Here is a 23,118-nt window from a genome sequence, read left to right as displayed (position 1 = left end):
TCTTAAATCTCAGTACATTTTTGGGTTACAGGAGGTATATATCCATTGGGGCAACTCTTCTCTTTTTTTTTTTAAGATTTTATTTATTTATTTGACAGAGAGAGACACAGCGAGAGGGAACACAAGAGGGGGAGTGGGAGAGGGAGAAGGAGGCTTCCCGCGGAGCAGGGAGCCCGATGCAGGGCTGGATCCCAGGACCCTGGGATCACGACCTGAGCCGAAGACAGATGCCTAGTGACTGAGCCACCCAGGCGCCCTTCCACTGGGGCAACTATTCTCTTATTCCTATTATTTGATCCTCTACTTGGAGGTGAAATTTGTAGAGTCTGGGGGCCTTCAGAGAGGAAAAGAATGAAGACCTGGACTTCCTTCTTTAATAGTGTGTTTATTACTAGAAACTTTTTAATTCATTGAACTGGTCCTGGATAAGAAACGATGTAGTAAGAAAAAACATGAAAGACCTTAAACTAAAATCCTTTTTGTGGCCTGCATTACCTGGGGGGAGAGGCTGTTTGGGCTTGTGAGTGATTGGAGGCAGAAGGAGGCAGTTTGGTAAACTGAAGCTGTAAGCGTGGATGTCATGCCATACCTCTGAGGGAGCAATCTCGTTCTTTCTTGAAGAATCACTGTGGCTAATGTCAGTAATTGTAGCAGCAAAGGCAAGAGTGCAGCAGGCAAAAAGGTCACACTGGACTTCAGGGGATCAGTTTTCATCAGTTGGCTGTGTGCTGGGAGCAGAACACTAGCAGCCTTCAACAGGGCCCACTTGTATTCTAATCATATTCTCTAGTTTTCTGTCTCTGAGATATGGGGGTCAAGAGGCCCCTGGAGTTCTTGAACAATTTGAGGGATAAGAGAGATACTGGACTCCCTGTCAGTCTGGCAATTGGGAAGTAGTTTTAGTTTGTATTTTTCCACTTGCCCTTCTTGTATTTTCACTGTTGCCATGGGAAGAACATGCTCCTGGTAGTCTACTTGTCCAAGAAGGATGAGAAACATGTACAACAGATTTGGATTCCAAAACTGCATCTTGGAGTAAGCCCAGCCAGGCCCATCTTGGATTAGCCAAGCTAACTACCAGCCAACCTAAAAATGCACAAGAGAAAATAAATGTTGTTTTGTGCCACTGAGATTTAGGGTGTTTTGTTATGTAGTATTATTATGGGAATAGCAACTCATAGACCATTACACAAAAATGATTTAGTATAAGATTTTATAAAGAATTCTTTTTTTTAAAGATTTTATTTATTTATTTGAGAGAGAGAGTAAGTGAGAGAGGGCATGAGCAGGAAGAGGGAGAGGGAGAAGCAGACTCCCCACTGAGCAGGGAGCCTGATATAGGACTCAATCCCAGGACCCTGGGATCACGACCTGAGCCAAAGGCAGATGCTTAACTGGCTGAGACACCCAGGCACCCCAGATTTTATAAAGAATTCTTAAAAAATTAATAAGGAAAAGAACAATAGAGAAATGGGTCAATGATAAGGGGAAAAGTAATTAACAGAAGAGAATATTGGAATGACCAATAGATAAAAGATATTTAGCTTGTTTCACTAGTTATTAGGTAAATACAGATTAAAGTAATGATGGGATACCTTATCATACCTATTATATTGGTAAAAATTAATGTATGGTAATAACCTAGTATCTGTAAAGATGTGAAACAAATGGAACTTTCATATACAGATGGTAGAATGTTCATGGATACAAAGAGAGACATATTAAGCCGGGAGAGTATATTTTCAAGGAGTATCACTGACAAAATATTATATATAGAATATGTAGAGAATTCTTAGAAATCAGTGAGGAAAAAAAGGCAACCTAGGAGAAAAATGGGTAAAAAGTACAGGTAAGCAATTCACAGAAGGGATACGTGAATGGCTGTCTAGTCAACCAAAAACAGATCACCAATGACATTGGTAATCAAAAATGCAATTAAGTTAAAACAATAATGAGGTCCATTTTGTACTTCCTGTGTTGGCAGAAGTTGAAATGTCATGCAATATCTTGTGCACTGGAGGAGATGGGAACATGTGAACCCACATGTTCTTCTGGTCATGTTATTTTGGAGACCAGTTTGGTAATATTTGTTGAAATTGCTCAAATACATTCTGACCCAGAAATTCTACTTCTGAATTGTATTAGTTTGCTAGGGCCGCCATTACAAAGTATCAAAGACTGGGTGGCTTTAACAATAGAAATTTATTTTCGCATAGTCTAAAGGCTAGAAGTCCAAGATCAAGGTGTTGGCAAGTTTGGTTTCTCCTGAGGCCTCTCTTCTTGGCTTATAGATGGCTATTTCTTGCTATATCCTCAACATGATTACCCCCCTTTGGGTGTCTCTGTCCTAGCACACCAATCATATTGGATTAGGGCCCACCCTAATGGCCTCATTTTAACTTAATCACATCTTCAAAGGCCCTATTTCTTTTTTTTCTTTAAATTTTTTATTGTTATGTTAATCACCATATATTACATCATTAGTTTTTGGTGCAGTGTTCCATGATTCATTGTTTGTTCATAACACCCAGTGCTCCATGCAGAACGTGCCCTCCTCAATACCCATCACCAGGCTAACCCATCCCCCTACCCCCCTCCCCTCTAGAACCCTCAGTTTGTTTTTCAGAGTCCATCATCTCTCATGGTTCGTCTCCCCCTCTGACATACTCCCCTTTTCTTCCTCTCCTGTTATCTTCTTCTTTTTCTTTTTTTCTTAAAATATGTTGCGTTATTTGTTTCAGAAGTACAGATCTGTGATTCAACAGTCTTGCACAATTCACAGCGCTCACCATAGCACATACCCTCCCCAATATCTATCACCCAGCCACCCCATCCCTCCCACCCCCAACCACTCCAGTAACACTCAGTTTCTTTCCTGAGATTAAGAATTCCTCATATCAGTGAGGTCATGTGATACATGTCTTTCTCTGATTGACTTATTTCACTCAGCATAACACCCTCCAGTTCCATCCACGTCGTTGCAAATGGCAAGATCTCATTCCCTTTGATGGCTGCATAATATTCCATTGTGTATATATACCACATCTTCTTTATCCATTCATCTGTCGATGCAAAGGCCCTATTTCTATATACAGTTATATTCTAAAGAATAGGGAGTTAGAATTACAGACATGAATTGTGGGGAGGATGCAATTCAGCCCATAACAGAGTGTATACATTAGAGGGACTCTTGCATGTGTATACAAAGAAGCATGTATGAAAATATTTATTCTAGCATTGTTTCCTATAGCAAAGAGTTGGATATTACCTAAATGTTCTTGAATAGGGATATGGACAGATAAAATACATTATAAATGCATCTGATAGAATGCTATAAATGGAAAATAAACTAAATGAATTATATTGATTGGGAACTAATTTTTCTCAAATAACAAGAAATCTGTAGGTAAGAAGTTCAGAGCTGATGACATCAAGGACCTGAGCTCTTTCTATAGTTTTGCCTGTCATCTTTCCTCTTCAGCTTTGCAGTAACACTGCTTTATGTCCAGGCATCATACCAGAGATAGGAGAAGGAGAGGCCAAGGATCATAGCAATATTATCTGATTCCCTTTTTATAGGGAAAGAAAAAGCTTTGCCAGAAGACATCTCAGCAGACATCTGCTGTCACTTCATTGGCCAGAATTCTGTCACATGCCATTCTGAGTTGTAGAGAAGTCTGGGAGATCTCATGTCCTGCTTCCATTACTGTGAAAGGCTAGGGAGAGTTGGACTATGTGTTGCTTGAGCTAACCTGTGGTATTTACCATATATGTATATATATATATTTTTACACACACATATATATAGTTCAACATGATAGACCATGAAAACATAATGTTGGGGCAGGAGGAGACAGAGAGAGACAGACAGAAACAGAAAAACAAAGGGGAGGGGACAGAAATAGAGACAGAGACAGAAACAGAGAGATTACAGAAACAGAGGGAAGTAGAGAGAGGAAGTACAATACTGTTTGTGTAAATTTGAAAAGTATATATCATTATAAAGATGTACATCAAAAGAGTTACGGAAAGTTGACCAAAAGGGCATCCATTAACTATTACGCAGTGGATGCCTATAGGAAGGGAGGAGTGGAATGGAACTGAAGCAAGGGATATAGACTATGACAACAAAAAATAAAATAAAACAGGCTTTTCACAGACTGGTTCCATCAGTTGAACTTTATCTAAGGATCATGATTGATTGTGTCAATCTAATTCTGTTCTTTCAAGATCCAGGACAGAAAAGGCTGGGATGGTTTGGGGCATGTGTGTGTGAGTTACTCAGTCTGTTGGGCATGGTTATTATTTAGAATTGAAGAAATGTGAATCACTGTGCTTATGACTGAGTTTAATTATTTTACCTTACCTGTGGTGAGCTTTATTCTATTCAGTACAATTTGAGGTCGGATAGGAATGATGTTATAGTTTGTTTAGTGAGTATAGCAGGTATTCTTTAGACAATTTAGGGATATTATGAGTTTTGCAAAATTGCTTGTCTTTGTACATATATTTCTTTTGCTCTATAATGCAAGATTAGTAGACTTGACTTTTAGAGAGCCATGGGGGACATGAATAATATAAACATGGCCTCTTGGTAGTGAAATCCATCATTCTCTAGTTTTCTGTTATTATCTTCGGAAGCAGAGTGGGAGAAAGGATTTCCTTCCCTTCGCTCTAATGCAGCCTCGGCGAGTGACTGGCTGTCTGCTCTGGAATGAAGCCTGTTGGCATGATTCTGTAAGTCTTATGTGGGAACAAGACACTAGAGGTTTCTATTTTTTACTTACTGTCATTCTTTTGCTTTTAGTTCAGTATTCTGTCCTTTCACCATCCCGTATCTAAACCTCTAAATAAACATAGGTCAGTTATTAATTGTGTTAGTGTATCTTTTTTTTTTTTTAAAGATTTTGTTTATTTGACAGAGAGAGACACAGAGAGAGAGGGAACACAAGCAGGGGGAGTGGGAGAGGGAGAAGCAGGCTCCCCGCTGAGCAGGACTCAATCCCAGGACCCTGGGATCATGACCTGAGCTGAAGGCAGACGCTTAATGACTGAGCCACCCAGGCGCCCCTGTGTTAGTGTATCTTTCATTTTCTCTATTAAGCATTTGTTAAAACTTTGGAAGCAAATCTTAAGCTCTTCCATTGTATAATATGTTTCCTTATTACCTAATTATAAATTATTATCATGGATATCTACAAGGGAAGATTACTTCCCTTGGTGAAATGAATTCAATTGCTAAATAAAAATGTGTGGACTTAATGACTCTTCATCCATTTTTAAATCAGATAGGCAATTTGTTTGCTACCTCTCAGCAGCCTTCTAAAATTCAATGGCATTTTTGCCTTGGAAAAGTAGAATTCCACAAAGAGAAAAGTATCTTTCCACATAATAACAGTGACTAATTGGTGAATTATTTAGCACTGTACGTAGCACTCCATTAAATTATATGGGTAATTTTTATAAGCAATTCTCCTTCATAGCCACTTTGTAGGTCTCATTTCACAACACGGGAAAAACAGGGTAAAAGGGATCAACATAGACATGGGCAAAGCAGAGTGAAGTAGAGCTTGAATTTGAACCCAGTTTTCTTGTGTTTCTGTCTGTTCTTTTCATTTCTCTCCTTCTCTTCCTATTCCTAGTGGGTACTTGTTTTGCAGAGTACTATCCTTGGCTGCTTTATCTTCCTCTCCGCTGAACCTTGGAAGAGCTCATGTAGTCTCATGGTTTAGAGTGTAACATGGATGCATGGTTACCATATCTATATTTCTAGGCTTGACTTTTCTCCTGAGCTTCAGGATTCTGTGTGTCAGCTGCCCATGGGACATAACCCATTTGCACATGCCTCTCAGACCTCAAACTCATCATACCTAATGTATGTCAGAGTCAGAGCTTGCTCATTGGCGTGACTATTATTTGTTATGAGCCCACTGCTGTAGTTTAGGGAAATAGTAAGTAGTTTTCAATTTAAATTGAAATATATTAAAAAAACCCACAAAAATAAAATTAAATATAAAAAGTGTATTGAAAAATTGTATTGAAAATTCAAATAGAACATAAAATGTACGGAGGCATTTTTGCTTAAAGTAAGAAGGATTATTTTAAATAGTGTCTATTCCCCTCACCCCATGCATTGTTGTTTAAAAATATTTTTTAGCCACAAATAGAATTGAGACTAACAAGGTCTTTAGATGTAGGTTCTTAAGGCACCTGGGGAAACCAAAAATTGCTGAATGAAACATACTTCAGGAGAGCCTGTGTCAGGAACCAAACTCACAGTTGGAAAGTAAAGTGGAATTAAGTAGTTAGATGAAAACAAAAAAGTTATCTGTATATTCTAAAATTGGATGTTTTTAGATTTTTTGGATGGTTGGCAAAAAGGATGAGCAAATTACTTGCAAAACTGACTTTTCAGTTTTCTTATGGAGGCATATCTTATAAGTTAAATTGAGAAATAATTCTAAGTATCTCTTTTATATTATAGAGAATGTATCAGTTCAAAAACAAAATTTCCTGAAAGAATCTGTAGCAATTGAAGAGATGTTATACTTTATTTCCAAGTGTAAAAGATGATTTTTACATGGCTACCATTAGTTATTATGTGAGGAAAGAAACTGTCACATCCAGTTATTAAAAATGATTTTATAGAGTGAGGAACTCAACACTTGCTTTAAATATCAGAAATGTAATTTTCTTTTAAAGGAAAAGAAGCTATAATTTCCTATTTTGAATCACAATTGAGGAAGAGAATGATTATTTCTTTTCTCTGGAAAATTTAATACTTGAGCATAAAGGATGTGTCATTAGTGGAAGTCTGGGAGCGTGAAAAGAGAGATCATTCTTTGGGCCTTTAGATCTGTTTTATTTTTGCCAAGTTAACTTAGTAAACTTAATGTTTGTGATAATAGCTTCAGAGAAGCATAGAAAATTTTTATCTTCCTGTACTTTTGAAACAAATAATGCAATATATGTTAAGAAAAAAAAAGAAGAAGATAGTAGGAGGGGAAGAATGAAGGGGAGTAAGTCAGAGGGGGAGACGAACTATTAGAGACGATGGACTCTGAAAAACAAACTGGGGGTTCTAGAGGGGAGGGGGTGGGGGGATGGGTTAGCCTGGTGATGGGTATTAAAGAGGGCACATTCTGCGTGGAGCACTGGGTGTTATGTACAATGAATCATGGAACACTACATCAAAAACTAATGATGTAATATATGGTGATTAACATATCAATAAAAAATTTTAAAAAAAGAAAATTTTTATCTTCAGTCAAGATAAATTTGTGGTAGTTAATAATTTTGGCTATTTAGATGGTAAAATCTTTATTTTCAGAATAAATCAGGCAAATCAGTGTTCATGCTTTTCCAAATTGAAGTTGTAAAATAAGGAATTTGTAGCTTGTATGAGGACTTTGTTAGTCATAACATTGTATGCTCATGAGAAATATAATAATGCTATGAAAACAGGAACCCTGCCTTCTAAAATTAGCCTGTAGCTCCTAATATATAATGGACAAATAGCAAATAGCAAGCAAAGCATTTAGAAAATATTAAACAGTTTACAAATATATATGTAATTTTGAAGAGAAATTATTTTGTATTGTAGTGTAGTTTTATTTTCTTTGGCATTTGTTTTGGATTTTCTAATGGAACTTGGAATCTTTAGGCGGGGTTTTTGTTCCTTTGTTTGCTTCCCCCCGCCCCGAAAAATCTAGGGTTGTGGAAAGTCATTGATCATTGAACCAAATTCTGTTACTTCTTAACCTTTCTTTCACTACCATAAGGATGCATCTGATTGAGCTGATAGAGGAAGAAATAATGGTAGACTTTGTCACAGATAAGTATTAAACATTAATATGGGCTATATGAAAGTCAAATTTATATGGGCAAAATAAAATGGGACGTTTCTAAACACATTTAATAAGGAAGGTTCAGATGGTGTGTCCCAGTTGATAGTTCAAGTATAAAAATAAATGTCATTGGATGTGATACGTTGGGCTTTCAGAATCAAATGATACCCTCTGCCGGCTAAGTTAGGGATTGTGTTTAAAAATGAGTAGCCTCTTTTTTTTTTTTTTTTTAATAGAGCTGATTGCTATAAAAAAGGATTGAGCAGTACAGAATATTGTGAAATAATATAGGAAAAATTATATATGTGAGGACTGAAGCCAGTGTATCACTTAAATATTTTCTGAAGTGAAACTAATATGGAAATATCCATAATTGAAATTTCCTAATCTTTTGATATACTTCTTCTTTTTTTTTTTTTTAAAGATTTTATTGACAGAGAGAGACACAGTGAGAGAGGGAACACAAGCAGGGGGAGTGGGAGAGGGAGAAGCAGGCTTCCAGCCAAGCAGAGAGCCTGATGCGAGGCCCGATCCCAGAACCCTGGGATCACGACCTGAGCCGAAGGCAGACGCTTAACGACTGAGCCACCCAGTCACCCCTCTTTTGATATACTTCTTAAAAAAGATTTAATTTATTTGAAGGAGAGAGAGAGAGAGAGAGAGAACGAGCAGGGGGAGGGGCAGAAGGAGAAGGAGAGAGAAGCAGACTCCTCCCTGGGCGGGGAGCCTGAAACAGGGCTCATCCCAGGACCCTGGGATGATGACCTGAGCAGAAGGCAGAGGCATAATTGACTGAGCCACCGACTGAGCCACCCAGGCACTCCTTTTGATCTATTTTTTAACCATAGAAGTAGGCCTTAGGGAAGGAAAACAGCAGGGGGCAAACTACATAGCTCTCCTACCCCTATTTCTGGTAGCAACTGTGATATTTAATTTACTTTCATCAGTTAAATTACTTTTGTAAGAGCGATATCTAGAGGTGAGATGAGAACTACTTTTCTCCAGGTACCCTGACTTAATTTCTGTTTAAAATAATTGGAATATTCTTAAGTAATTTAGAAGTTTGATAAGTTCAGGGAGGTCTCATATAGCATGCCTGTTTCACATTTTTCTTTCAATGTTTTAAATTCTTAAAGCTACTTTGGAATTTACAATGTTTGGGGAATATAATGCACACAGAAGTTATGTTTAAAAGCTTATACTGGACAATATTTCATTGCAAATTTGAAAAATATAATTTTAAATCTGATTCTACTGTTTGATGTCACTCTTCATAGGCATATTGCTTTAAGAGCACCCATCCCCCCTTTCTGCTTGAGCCACTGTGTCCTGTCAGTCATCCTGAAATACACTAGGGTGCTTGTCAGGCTGTTTGCTTACAGATGCATCATAAGCCAAATTGTGGGCCGTAATAGTGGCACTGAATTTCTAAGTACAAGAAATTGCTTAGACAATTGACTTAGTATCTGTATATGGGCAATACTCTGTCCTGCAGTAGGTGAGTGAAGTGTCAAACTTTTTAAGATCAAATTTTGCTGTGTAAGGCAAATCTTATAATTATAGATTATCTGTTGCTTGGTTAGATAACTTTGGGGGAAATAAATAAAAGGACATTATTTCTATAAAGTGGGATGAATAGAAGCTACTATGCTGTGCATTTATTACTTTTATAATTAATTTTTCTTTTAAGAACACTAAACTCTAATCGACTTTATAAAAGCTCCAATTTTATAAATGTCTACTTTTTCGACAGATTAGCATTTCAGATCTAGATAAAAATGTGATTCTCTTACACATTTTTTTCTTTCACAACAACTCAGACAGGCTCAGTTGAGCAGAGGCTCACTTCTGCTATTTGGAGTGTTTATTAGTGATTTGTAAAATAGCGCTAAAACAAATGCTCATGTGCCAGTGCCCAAGCTATAGTAGTATTACATCAGAGCATTTCAAAATTCCTGTTGTGTAACTGAGCCATTACTGTTTGAGGAACCATATATGCAAGGAGCTGGAAACTTTACATTCTTCATACATTAAAGCTGTGTAGCAAGCAGTGTCTTTATTTGTGCAAACAATTAATTTCTGTCATGGGCCTCTAAACTTAAATTGTGCATAGATATTTTTCCTGTATTTTTTGTGTGCAGCCTTAAATATCTTCAAACAAAACATTGATAAAAGCAAAAAAGAAGGAACTTGGATTTCAATAGTTCTGTGTTCAATACAGTAGAGAATTAGTTAAGAGGCAGCAAGGAGTTAAAGTTTTAAGGCTTTATCTGATGTAAACAAGAAGAGATTGCTTTTGCAGATACATGAAATGATTATTTATTTATTCCTTCTTCTAGAAAGGATTTAAGGTGACTTACAAGGCTATAGGAAACTCAAGATAGTACAAATTAAAAGTGGAGTGAAAGAAGAAAGGAAAACAAGCATGAGAATATAAAACAGTCAGGAATGAGGCAAAAAAGTGCAGCAGTTTGACTATGGTTTTATGACACTAGTGTATTACAGATGGATGGGAGAGAAAATTCAAGGGTTACAGAAATCTTTCATGGATATTTCATGCAAACCAGCTGTCTTCCTTACTGCAGGTGGCAGTTCGGAGTGAGGAGAGTATGTTGGACAGTGGATATTAAATACACTTTAAATGTCACTTGTGTTTTGGTGGGAAAAAAGTGGAGAACTGCTGCCCTTTTAACCCCCACACTGATTTATGTGGGGTTGAATGGCTCCAAGTGTTCTAGGAGCAGAAAAAGATTCCGTCTGTCAATTCAGAAGAAAGATTTAAGAGGTTTAGTTTTTTAGAAACAGCAAAAATTTATCTAAATAAGGTAAAATATTTGTGTATTAAAACAGACACGACCAAGCCAATGTTTAAAGTAAAATATATTTGGCAATTTTGTGTGAATCTATGAATCTTGTCCTAGTATTTTTTTTAATAGATTGTTTTAAATGAGATTAGCTACTTTCATTCCTTTCAACTCTTTCATTTTAGTGATAAATTGAGCTTGAATTTCAACTTATGTTAGGTCAAAATTAACTGGATCAATCTAACTCGGAAATAAGTTGTTGATTAGGAGGAGGGAGTTCAGAGACAGGACTTTTTAATGTTCTTTGATCTTTAAATACTCAAAATACAATACTGTGTTGGAGACTCTGGGCTCCGTACTGCACACCATACTAAACCCAGCGTGTGTAAGTGAATAAGCTTGCAAACTCGTTGCTTTCACCCAGGAGTATTGAAAAAGAACAGAAGTGTCGCAGTTAAAATTTTACTAAGTACCTTTACTGATATCTTCAGAAATCAAATTAACATGTTGAGTCACGGACAGTCAATAGGCTCCCTTTTTAAAAATTTTGTTGTTAAAAACAAGATCAATAAGAAATGATAATTTTTTTAAAGGGCAGTGAAAAAACAAAGAAAATACTCAGAGCTTTTGTTTTTATAGTTTTTTACTATAAACCCATATGCAGGTTGAGTTAGAGTTCTTTCAAGAAAAAATTATGAGTCATACACATAACACATCAGGTACACAGAATGACATTGGGGATAAACTGCACAACAAACAGGCTTGTAAGCTGCAAAGCAGATTTTATTACGAAGTTAAATAGGGCTGGGGTGCCTGGATGGCTCAGTCAGTTAAGCGCCTGACTCTTGGTTTCGGCTCAGGTCATGATAACAGGGTTATGAGATGGAACCCCGTGTCAGGTTCTGCACTCAGCGTGGAGTCTGCTTGAGAATCTCCTTCCCTCTGCCTCTCCCTCTTGTGTTCTCTCTCTCTCTCTTAAATAAATAAATAGGGGCGCCTGGGTGGCTCAGTCATTAAGTGTCTGCCTTCGATTCAGGTCATGATCCCAGGGTCCTGGGATTGAGCCCCACATTGGGCTCCCTGCTCAGCGGGAAGCCTGCTTCTCCCTCTCCCACTCCCCCTGCTTGTGTTCTTGCTCTTGCTATCTCTGTCTGTCAAATAAATAAAATAATAAAAAAAGAAAAGAAAAATAAATAAATAAATAAAAAGTGTTTTAAAAACAGGAAGTTAAATAGGATCAAGGCATCAAATAAACTGAATGATGTATGAGAGAGGTCAAGAATGTCCTGTAAGTGTTAATCATACAACTTCCTTTGTATGATTCTTTCATTTAGCATAATGCCTTTGAGAGATATTCATGTTGTTGCCTTTATCAGTAGTTTACTTTTTTCTTGCATGAAGTGTGATGTTATGATTGTATTATAAAATTGCTTATTCATTTGTTGATGGAATTTGAGGTTTCAGGTTTTTGACTATTATGAATAAGGCCAACATGAACATTTGCGTATAGGTCTCTATCTGGACATATGCTTTCCTTTCTCTTGGGTAAATATCTAAGGAGTGAAATTGCTAGGTCATATGGTGGGTGTACTTTTTTTTTTAAGATTTTATTTATTTATTTGAGAGAGAGAATGAGAGAGAGAGAGTATGAGAGGGGGGAGAGTCAGAGGGTGAAGCAGACTCCCTGCTGAGCAGGGAGCCCGATGCGGGACTTGATCGTGGGACTTGATCCCGGGACTCCAGGATCATGGCCTGAGCCGAAGGCAGCCACTTAACCAACTGAGCCACTCAGGCGCCCTGGTGGGTGTACGTTTAACTTTGTAGGAAACTATCAGTTTTTGTTTTCACTAGCAATGTGTGAGCTTTCCAGTTGCTTCTCATCTTTGCTAGCTTGGGTATTGGTAGTCTTTTTAATTTTAGTTGTTCTAGTAGGTGTGTAGTAGTATATATTGTGGCTTTAATTTGCATTTCTCTAGTGACGAATGATATTGAGCATTTTTCATGTGCTTAATTACCATCTATATATCTTCTTTGGTGAAGTGTCTTTTCAAATGTTTTGTCCATTTTAAACAATTGAATTGTTTTTCATGTAATTATTGATTTCTCAGATTCTTTATATTTTCTGGATACAAGATCTTTATCATATATGGGTTTTAAAAATACTGTGACCCAGTCTGTGTCTTGCCTTATCATTTTCTTAACATGGTCTTTCAAAGAGCAAAAGTTTTAAATTTTGTTGAAGTTAAGTTTATCAATATATTCTTTCATGAATCATGCTTTTGGTGGTTGTATCTAAGAAACCTTTGCATTTCTTAGAAACCTTGCCTAACCCAAGGTTACAAAGGTTTTCTCCTGTGTTTTCTTTAGGAAGTTTGATAGCTTTGTCTTATCTCTAGCTTTATGATCTATGATTTTGCATATGGTGTGAGGAAAGGGTTGAAGTTCATGTTTTATATATGACATCTAATTGTTTCCGCACCATTTGTTGAAAAAACTGACTTTTCTCCAACGAGCTACCTTGGCACTTTTGTTGAAAATAAATTGTCCATGTTAATATTATGTCTAATATGTGAGGCTTTAAGAAAACATAATCATATTATCGTGCCCAATAAAATTAACAGTAACTCTTTAACATTATCAAATAGACTGTCCAATTTTAACTATTTAAAAAATGTCTTTTTATAGTTGGATTTTGGAATCAGAATTCAGGATTGACATATTTTGTGTGGTTGTTAATAATGCATATCTTTTAATTTGTAACCGTTTTCTCTCTTTTCCATGTCATCTATGAGTTGAAGAAACTAAGTCATTTTGTCTTACAATATTTCTCACATTCTGGATTTGGGTGATTGCAGCCTTGTGATGTCACTTAACACATTCTTCCTCCCAGTAAAGTGGTAGTTAGATCTACACAAGGCTCTATTAGATTTAGTTTTAACTCTTTTTTGGCAAGAATACCGTATAGATGATGTGATGTACTTCCTATTGTGTCACGTCAGGAAGCATAGAGTCTGGATTTTGTCACTTTTAGTGATGTTAAGTTTGATCAGTGCGTTCAGGCTCTGTAAGCCTGATTCTCAAAGTTCCCTATTAATTATTCACCTAATTTTCGCTTTTATTGATGATCATTTTCAGATCTATTATCTTTTAAGGGGTTGTAAATGGTGATTTTAGTATTTTGTAATTCTTCATTAGTTTTATTGGTTGGGATTATTCTATAAAGAATTATAGAATATTCCTCTAGAGTATAGTTCATGCCAGAAAATCAGGAAAATACTTCATTATTTCTCATTCTTTATCAATTTTCAGAAAAATAGGATGTGTCCTAGCAACTTTGAAAGGTGACCAGTGAGTTTTTGTTTTTTTGAACTAATTTTTATATATGTTTTATAGTATTGCAGTCTTTATTCTTTTGACGCTCAAATTTCCCATGTTTGGTCTGTGAGAACCCCTTTAACTTGGTCCTGAGTCTCTTGACAAATCCGAGTGGCTTTTGTGTTCTAGCATAAGAAGATGTTTTAGGCTGATTTTATATATTTCCTGCTCCAGATCTTCAACCAGGCTTTCCATTGAGAAGCCTCGGTCCTTTTAGTAGAACATAGTATTTAAGGAACACAATCTATGCACTGGGTTACTATTGTCGCTCCCATGTCCTTTTTATTTTTGTGAACAGAGCTAGGAAATATTTTTTTAGGAAGAGAAAAATATATAATAAGATCATACTGATAATTCTAATTCAGTATAAGATCACAGGATTTTCATGTAAATTTTCTGATTTAATATTTATATCTATTTTTTCTTATGCTAGGAATCTTATTTCCTAATAGCATGAATATAATTATTTACTTTATAATAATGTGTGTGTATATACCTATGTATGTAAGTTTATATGTGTATGTATGTGTGCATATATATAAGAATTTATAAGACTATATTACATGTATTTAATAAGAGTACTAAATGCAGCTTAAGATGACTTTGCCATTCTTTTTCTTCTAGAGGATATCCCTTTAGGGATTAGAGTAAAAATACTGTGTTTTGAAGTCATTTGAAATTAATTGCTGCAATGAGTTACTTTGGGAATGTATTAGTTTTTATTTTTGGATTAGGTATCTAGAAGTGAGATTGCTGTACCCACCTCCCTTCTGGTAACCATCTGTTTATTCTCTGTAGTTAAGAGTTTGTTTCTTGGTTTGTCTCTCTCTCTTTTTTTTTTCCTTTGCTCATTTATTTTGTTTCTTGAGTGGAATCATATAGTATTTGTCTTTCTTTGACTGACTTATTTCACTTAGCATTATACTCTCTAGCTCCATCCATGTTGTTGCAAATGCCAAGATTTTGTTCATTCTTATGGCTAAATAATATTCCAATGTGTGTAGGTGTGTGTGTGTGTGTGTGTGTGTGTGTGTGTGTGTGTACACCTTTATCCATTCATCTATTGATGGGCAGTTGGTCTGTTTCCATAATTTGGCTATTATAAATAATGCTGCAGTAAACATGGGGGTACATGTATGCTTTTGAATTAGTTGAGTAAAATGAAGTTTTTGGTAAATACCCAGTAGTGAGACTACTGGATTGTAGAGTAGTTCTATTTTTAACTTTTTGAGGAACCTCTATACTGTTTTCCATAGTGGCTCCGCCAGTTTGCATTTCCACCAGCAGTGCATGAGGGTTCCTTTTTCTCCACATCCTTGCCAACACTTGTTGTTTCTTGTGTTTTTGATTTTAATCATTTTGACAGGTGTGAGGTGACATCTTATGTGGTCTTGATTTACAGTCCCTGATGATGATGATGTTGAACATTTTTTCATGTATCTGTTGGACATCTGTAAGTCTTCTTTGGAGAAATGTCTATTCGTGTCTTCTGCCCATTTTTAAATTGGATTATTTGTTTTTTGTGTATTGAGTTATATCAGTTCTTTATCTATTTTGGATACTAACGCTTTATTGGATATGTAATTTGCAAATATCTTCTCCCATTTCATAGGTTACCTTTTAGTTTTGTTGATTGTTTCCTTCACTGTGCAGAAGCTTTTTGTTTTGAGGTAGTCCCAGTAGTTTATTTTTGCTTTTGTTTCCTGTGCCTTAGGAAATATATCTAGAAAAATGTTGCTCTGGTCAATGTCAGAGGAATTACTGCCTGGGCTGTTTTCAAGGATTTTTATGGTTTCAGGTCTCGCATTTAGGTCTTTAGTCCATTTTGAGTTTATTTTTGTGTATGGTGTAAAAAAGTGGTCCAGTTACATTCCTTTGCATGTGCTGTCCAGTTTTCCCAACACCAGTTGTTGAAGAGACTGTCTTTTTCCCATTGGATATTCCTTCCTGCTTTGTTGAAGATTAATTGACCATATAATTGTGGGTTTATTTCTGGATTTTCTATTCTGTTCCATTGATCTATGTATCTATTTTTGTGCCAGTACCATACTGTTTTGATGACTACAGTTTTGTGGTATAACTTGAAACCTGGAATTGTGATACCTCCAGTTCTGTTTTTCTTTTTCAAGATTGCTTTGGCTGTTTGAGGTCTTTTGTGGCTCTATACAAATTTTCAGATTGTTCTAGTTCTGCGAAAAATGCCAGTGGTATTTTGATAGGGATTGCATTAAATGTGTAGATTGCTTTGGGTGGTATAGACATTTTAACAATATTTATTCTTCCAATCCACCTGCATGGAATGTCTTTACATTTCTTTGTGTCATCTTGAATTTCTTTCATCAGCATTTCATCAGTGTTTTATAGTTTTCAAAGTACAGGTCTTTCACCTCTTTTTCACTTAAGTTTATTCCTAGGTATTTTACTGTTTTTGGTGCAATTGTAAATGGGGTAGCTTTCTTAATTTCTTTCTGCTGCTTCATTATGTTCATATAGGAATGCAACAAATTTCTATACAATTGATTCTGTAGCTGTGACTTTACTGAATCATTTATCAGTTCAAGTAGTTTTTTGGTGGAGTCTTTTGGGTTTTCTTTATAGAGTATCATGTCATCTGCAAATAGTGAAAGTTTACTTCTTCCTTACTGATTTGGATGCCTTTTATTTCTTTTTGTTGGCTGATTGCTGAGGCTAAGACTTCCAGTACTATGTTAAATAGTGATGGTGAGAGTGGACATCCCTGTCTTGTTCCTGATCATAGAGGAAAACCTCTCAGGTTTTCCCCATCAAGGATGATGTTCATGGTGGGTTTTTCATAGATGGCCTTTATTATCTTGAGGTATGTTTCCTCTAGATCTACTTTGTTGAGGGTTTTTGTCATGAATGGATGTTGTACTTTGTCAGATGCTTTTTCTGCATCTATTGAAATGATCATATGGTTCTTATCCTTTCTTTTATTAATGTGGTGTATCACATTGATTGACTTGTGAATATTGAACCACCCTTGCATCCCAGGAATAAATCCCACTTGATTGTAATGTATGATTTTTTAAAATATTGTTGGATTTGTTTTGCTGGTATTTTGTTGAGGATTTTTGCATCTGTGTTCATCAGAGATATCACCCTGTAGTTCTCTCTCTCTCTCTCTTTTTTTGTGGTGTCTTTATCTGGTTTTGATATAGCCTTATAGAATGAATTTGGAAGTTTTCCTTCATTTTCTATTTTTTTAGAATAGTTTGAGAAGAATAGGTATTAACTCTTCTTTAAATGATTGGTGGATTTCACCTGTGAAAGCATCTGGTCCTGGTTGTTTGTTGGAAGTGTTTTGATTACCAATTCAATTTTGTTACTGTTAATTGGTCTGTTCATATTTTCTATTTCTTCCTGCTTCAGTTTGGTAGGTTTTATGTTTCTAAGAATTTATCCATTTCTTCTAGGTTGTCCAGTTCGTTGGCATATAATTTTTCATAATATTCTGTTATAATTGTTTGTATTTCTGTGGTTGGTTTTTATTTCTCCTCTTTGATTTGTGCTTTGTTTATTTGCGTCCCCCCCCTTTTTAAGCCTGGCTAGTAGCAGTTATCAATTTTGTTGATTTTTTAAAAAAAGATTTTATTTATTTATTTGACAGAGAGAGAGATAGCAAGAGCAGGAACAGAAGCAGGGGGAGTGGGAGAGGGAGAAGCAAGCTTCCTGCCGAGAAGGAAGCCCAATGTGGGGCTTGATCCCAGGACCCTGGGATCATGACCTGAGTCAAAGGTAGACGCTTAATGACTGAACCACCCAGGTGCCCCAATTTTGTTGATTGTGAAAAGAAGCAGCTCCTGGTTTCTTTGATCTGATCAATTATTTTTTAGTTTTTATATCATTTATTTCTGCCCTAATCTTTATTATTTCCTTCCTTCTGCTGGTTTTTGGTTTTGTTTGTTCTTTTCTAGTTCCTTTAGGTGTAAGGGTTAGGTTGTTTATTTGAGATTTTTTGTATTTCTTGAAGTAGGTCTGTATTGCAATAAACTTCCCTCTTAGAATGTTTTTGCTGCATCCTAAAGATTTTGGACCATTGTGTTTTCATTTTCATTTGTTTCCATGTACTTTTTAATTTCTTCTTTGATTTCCTGGCTGACCCATTCATTGCTTAGTAGCATGTTATTTAACCTCCATGTATTTGTGGTCTTTCCATATTTTTTCTTATGGTTGATTTCTAGTTTCATAGCATTGTGGTCAGAAAAGATGCATGGTATGACTTTGATCTTTTTGAATTGGTTGAGACTTGTTTTATGGGCCTAATATGTGATCCATTCTGGAGAATGTGCCATGTGCAATTGAAAAGAATGTGTTTTCTGGTGTTTTAGGGTGGAATGTTCTGAATATATCTGTTAAATCCATCTGGTCCAGTGTGTCATTCAAAGTCATTGTTGATTTTTTGTTTGGTTGATCTGTCCATTGATATAAGTGGGGTGTAAAGTGCCCTACTATTGTTATATTAATATTGATTATTTCCTTTGTTACTAATTGTTTCATATATTTGGGTGCTCCCATGTTGGATGCATAAATATTTACAATTGCTGTATCTTCTTGTTGGATTGTCCCCTTTGTTATTATATAGTGTCCTTTCTTCTTTGTCTCTTGTTACAGTCTTTGTTTTAAAGTCTATTTTGTCTGATATAAGTATTACTGCCCTGGCTTTCTTTTGACATCCATTTGCATGGTAACTGTTTCTCCATCCCCTCACTTTCAATGGTTGGACAGCTACCATTCTTGTGTTTTTGTAGTCTCAAATTGGGTCTTTACAAGGATATCCCCCTTTGATCCTATATCTATCCATGCCCTACATCTCAATACTCTAATCAAAGGATGCATGGACAGGAATTTCAGGGTTGTGGCACTTTTAGGGAAAATTATTTATCACTGAGATGTGTATAGGCTTTTACCCTCCTTTTTTTTTTAATTTGGTCAAGATTTCACTATATTTCTTTCTTTGTAATTTGGGGTAATGACAAGTTTCCTTGAGCATAGTGGTTCTAACTTTAATTTTTTTTTGTCTTCTATTAGTTTTGATGGAAGGAAGTGACATAAACATGCATTTACTCTACCATATAGTATAAGAAATCTCAGGAGATGGTAGGATGATGATGATGATTCTCTTAGAGATCTGTATAGGGTACAGAGATAAGGCAGCATTGCTTACTTCTGTCATGACTCTGTGTGTGTGTGTGTGTGTGTGTGTGTGTGTGTGTGTGTGTGTGTGTGTGTAGATGTAGAGAGGATTGTTTGAGTTGAAGTTGGAATGATGAACAAGTATTTTTCGAGTGGCTGTTGGGGAGGGGCACTCTAGGCAGAGGGAGTGGAGTGAATAAAAGTTTAGGGGCATAGAATAGTATGGTCCATTTAGAGAATTTCAAATTCTTTAGCATGGATGGAGTACAGGGAAGAGGAGGATCAAAGAGAGGGAGAAAGCTAGAGTTATAGGACAGACCAAACTGCCTTGAGTGGCAATGGAACCTGAATTTTATTGTGTCAAAATGGAGAATCATTGAGAGTTTCAAGCAGGGGTTTAGTGTAACATTATCTTATTTTATATTAGAGAGATGACTTAGGGAATAATTTGAAGGAAAAACTAGAAGAGAGACCAGTTAGGGTATCATTACAGAGTCTAAATAAGTCTGAGCTGAGGGTCTGAACTGATAAAGTAGCAATGGGGATGGAGAGGACATGGAGAATACAAGAGGAGTTAACGGGATGGAAGCAATATGAACTTCTCTGCTAATCTGATATGATGATATGAAGAGAGAGGCAGAGTGAAAGAAAATATTCTAAGATGATGTTCATGGTGCTGCTTGGGTACCCACCTGTATGGTGAAGTCATTAATCTAGATGAGAACTGAAGATGGTGGCAACAGATTTTGGGGAAATGTCATGAATTCTGTTTTGAGATGCCTGTGAGATGGCCCAGTGATCAATGGATTTGGGGGCTCTGAAGCTCAGGTGAGAGATCTGGACTGTAGAATCTGAGGTTCTAAGTTGAACTGAAACTCTAGAATGAGATTACTCAGAGAAAAAAATGTAATGTGAGCAGTAAATAGTATGTAAGGGGTTCAACCTTAAGGTAAGACCCTTCCTTAACAGGAGGTAGTAGATAAGCCGGAGCTAGCAACAGATATTGGGAAAGAATGCCAGAAGGGTAGAAGGTGGTGTTTTGAAGCCAGAGGAGAAAGTCTTTTATGTTTTACAGAGAGAATACTGAGCATGTGGGAGAAATAGTTAAATAGGGTTAATAGATATATAGGCAGAGTTCCTGAAGAAAAAATTTAAAATAGTGGCAAATTAGTGAACTTGGATGGTTAAGTTGAAAGATCTGGCACAGACTTTTAAAACTCTGTTAAAGGAGTTTGGAAAAAAGGAGGCAGGGAAGGAGCTGAAGTTTTTAAAACAGTTATATACTGTTGGTTTTCCCTAGTGTATTAATAGATACATAGAAAAATGAATATAGTGTTTTCAAAAACTTTGGTCTCATTTTCTTTATTCTGATAAGCAGGCTTTTATTTATTTCTAGCTAATAAGAGAACAAAGAAGAAATGGGGATTTTTTTTAGTTTCAAATTGTGGTTGACAATAATTTTACTTTTTTCACCATTTTCTTTGTTCTTTGCCTTTCAAAAATAACATACCTTAGGAGAATTCATATATATTTGAGCTGTCTTATAATATGGAGCAGAACTGACCCACAGACCCACTGGACCTACAGCAACAAAAGCCACTCTCACTTTCAATGTGTATATGAAGGGCATGTTACTTCTGCCTTGCTTGCTCGAACTTGATGCCTTATAGCTGAAGGTTATTCTTGTTCGGAGTGATTCAATGAAATCTCCGAGGTCTCACATATTAGATTATCTTCTTAGGTTTTGATTGGACTAATTTAGTTCTTTGGCTTTTTAAATAATATGTAGGTAACCTTCATGCTGCGCTTATATGAGATGGGAGCTCATAGTGTTTCAGTTCTGTTATAATTTTTATATGGTACAAAAAGTCCTTAAGTTGAAAGGATTTGCTATATAGAATAACCATGGGGCATTTCTGTCCTTTCTCCTTAGCTGCAATTTTGTAAAGTGTGCCATTGTGAAATATAGGGTGAGCTTTTAGTGTGAACTGGCATTTTATAAAATAACATGAAAGGTGTGTTATCAGGAGAGGGGTAATGAAGTCTTCATGTAAAATTTATATACAATGTACTTTTCAGTTAAATCAGAAATTGAATTATAACTTTTTGCTTTTTTTTTTTATTTTGGAGGGAGATTAAACTTGACCAGCCATTCATGGTAAGAAGGACATAGTATACGACCTAAGTATAAGTAGAATGTTGTTTTCCTTTGTTTTTCTTTATATTATTTAAGGCAATCTTTTGGCTTTTTAAAACCAGTTTTGCAGTTTACTGAGTACAGGAAAAAAAATTTTTGCAGCCATCATTTATGTCGTATGTGCAGGGAAGTTTTATTTTGGTTACTATGGCTAGAGTAAGCAATTGGTTCAATTTAATTTAATTTCGCTTACGTGTTCTCATAAAGAATCCACAAAACTCATAATTTTGGGGGGCAAGCACTCAATTTGATCATTTTTCAAAGAGCATCAATAAGATTACTATCCAGAGGTTTATTAAAGAGAACTTCAGATGCTTAAAGTTTGAATTACAACATGCTAAAGATACTTACTTTTTATTACAAAATATAAATTGTTTTGTTCTGTTGAAACCCAGAGTTCTCGGAAGCTAAGGAAATAAAAAGTGCAGACTCTTGAGCATCCCGAATGTAGTACATTTAAGAATTGTAGACCTAACCCTGGAGCATACCTTTTATGCACCACTCTGGAATTGATTTCAAAGGGCCCACGATCCTTTATAAGGTTGTTGTACATTAGGATTTTTTCCCCAGGGTATTTAGGCATGTTGCTTTTCTAATTAATGCACATGTAAGAAATATGCCTTAGAATTTGAAGGTAAGAGATCCAATAAAATGAGGCACCAGAGGGAAGCTTTATTTTAAACTCTTTTATTATGAGAACAGAGTAAAAGCATTCTTGAATAATAATTAAAGCTCTGTAAATAAAAGAAATATTTTTATCCTAAATGTAGATAAGTAGACTTTGCTATCCTACTGAAAAGGGGATAAAATAATATCAACTAATATTTGTTGAGCCCTTGCTAGGTGTCAGAGATATTGGCTAAGTTACAGCTTTTATACGAATTTTCTTTAATCTTCAAGATCCCTTTGAGGGGTACTCTTATTATTCTCATTTTACAGACAAGGAAACTGATATTTAGGGAGATTCAGTAACTTGTCTAAAGTCACCAATGAGCAGGGAACAGAACCTAGATTCTCATCTAGGCAGTCTAGCTTCAAAGCCAGGGCTCATAATTACTGAGATCCAATAGTGAGGACATGCAGGAGAATTTAAGAAATTTTGTAACGGGAGCACATGAGTGGCTCAGTTGGTTGAGCATCCAACTCTTGACATCACGTCTTGATCTCAGGGTTGTGAGTTTGAGCCCTGCGTTGGGCTGCACACTGGACATGGAGCCTAATTAAAAAAAAAAATCTGCTAGCAGACAGGGGAGGGCAGCAGGATGTCTCACACTGGCTTCTGCATTTGGCCTGCTGAGAGGCTAAGTGAGGCTGAAACCTAGCCCTCCTTCTGCTGGGCAAGCTGTGGGCCTTCCTGCTAACACCTACAGGGCCGTGTCTACCCAGAGGGTGGTACCTTTTTCTAATTCATTTGCTTGGAAGAGGATATTTTTCTATTTATTTTCTATATATTTTTCAAAGACAAATCTTAATTCTGTATTCCTCTTCTGAGTACCACCCCATGTATATTTCCCTTCATTCCCAATAGTCCTTTGACTCTGACCTGCCTCTTCCTAGTCAGCTTGTTCCCTTGATGGTTGCATTCTATCCACCTTTGTGTTGACAACTCTAAAATTTATATTTTCATCCCAGATTTCTCTCCCAAATTTTGCTCTAGTATTTTTAACTGCCTACTTAGCATCTTCACTTGGATGTAAACATCAAATTTATCATGTCTCAAACTGGACTCTTCATTTTCCTG

At 36.2% G+C, this 23,118-nt stretch overlaps 1 protein-coding gene across 3 annotated transcripts in view; it reads left to right on the top strand.

Moving 5' to 3' along the window:
* CTNNA3 (catenin alpha 3) overlaps window positions 1-23,118 on the top strand; it is a 1,953,765-nt gene that overhangs the window by 65,968 nt on the left and 1,864,679 nt on the right. Inside the window, exon 1 of one of the 3 annotated variants that reach the window (XM_027595027.1) lies at window positions 9,258-9,345. The exons of the other annotated variants lie outside the window; for them this stretch is intronic. The gene's annotated coding sequence lies outside the window, so the exon portion shown is untranslated. Of the gene's footprint in view, window positions 1-9,257; window positions 9,346-23,118 lie in introns of those variants that run through there. 3 annotated transcript variants of the gene reach the window in all.

Source organism: Zalophus californianus, chromosome 15 (genome assembly GCF_009762305.2).
Source record: "Zalophus californianus isolate mZalCal1 chromosome 15, mZalCal1.pri.v2, whole genome shotgun sequence".
Lineage (NCBI taxonomy): Eukaryota > Metazoa > Chordata > Mammalia > Carnivora > Otariidae > Zalophus > Zalophus californianus.
Note: the sequence above shows the minus strand (reverse complement) of the source record. Positions and strands in the feature narration are given on the sequence as shown.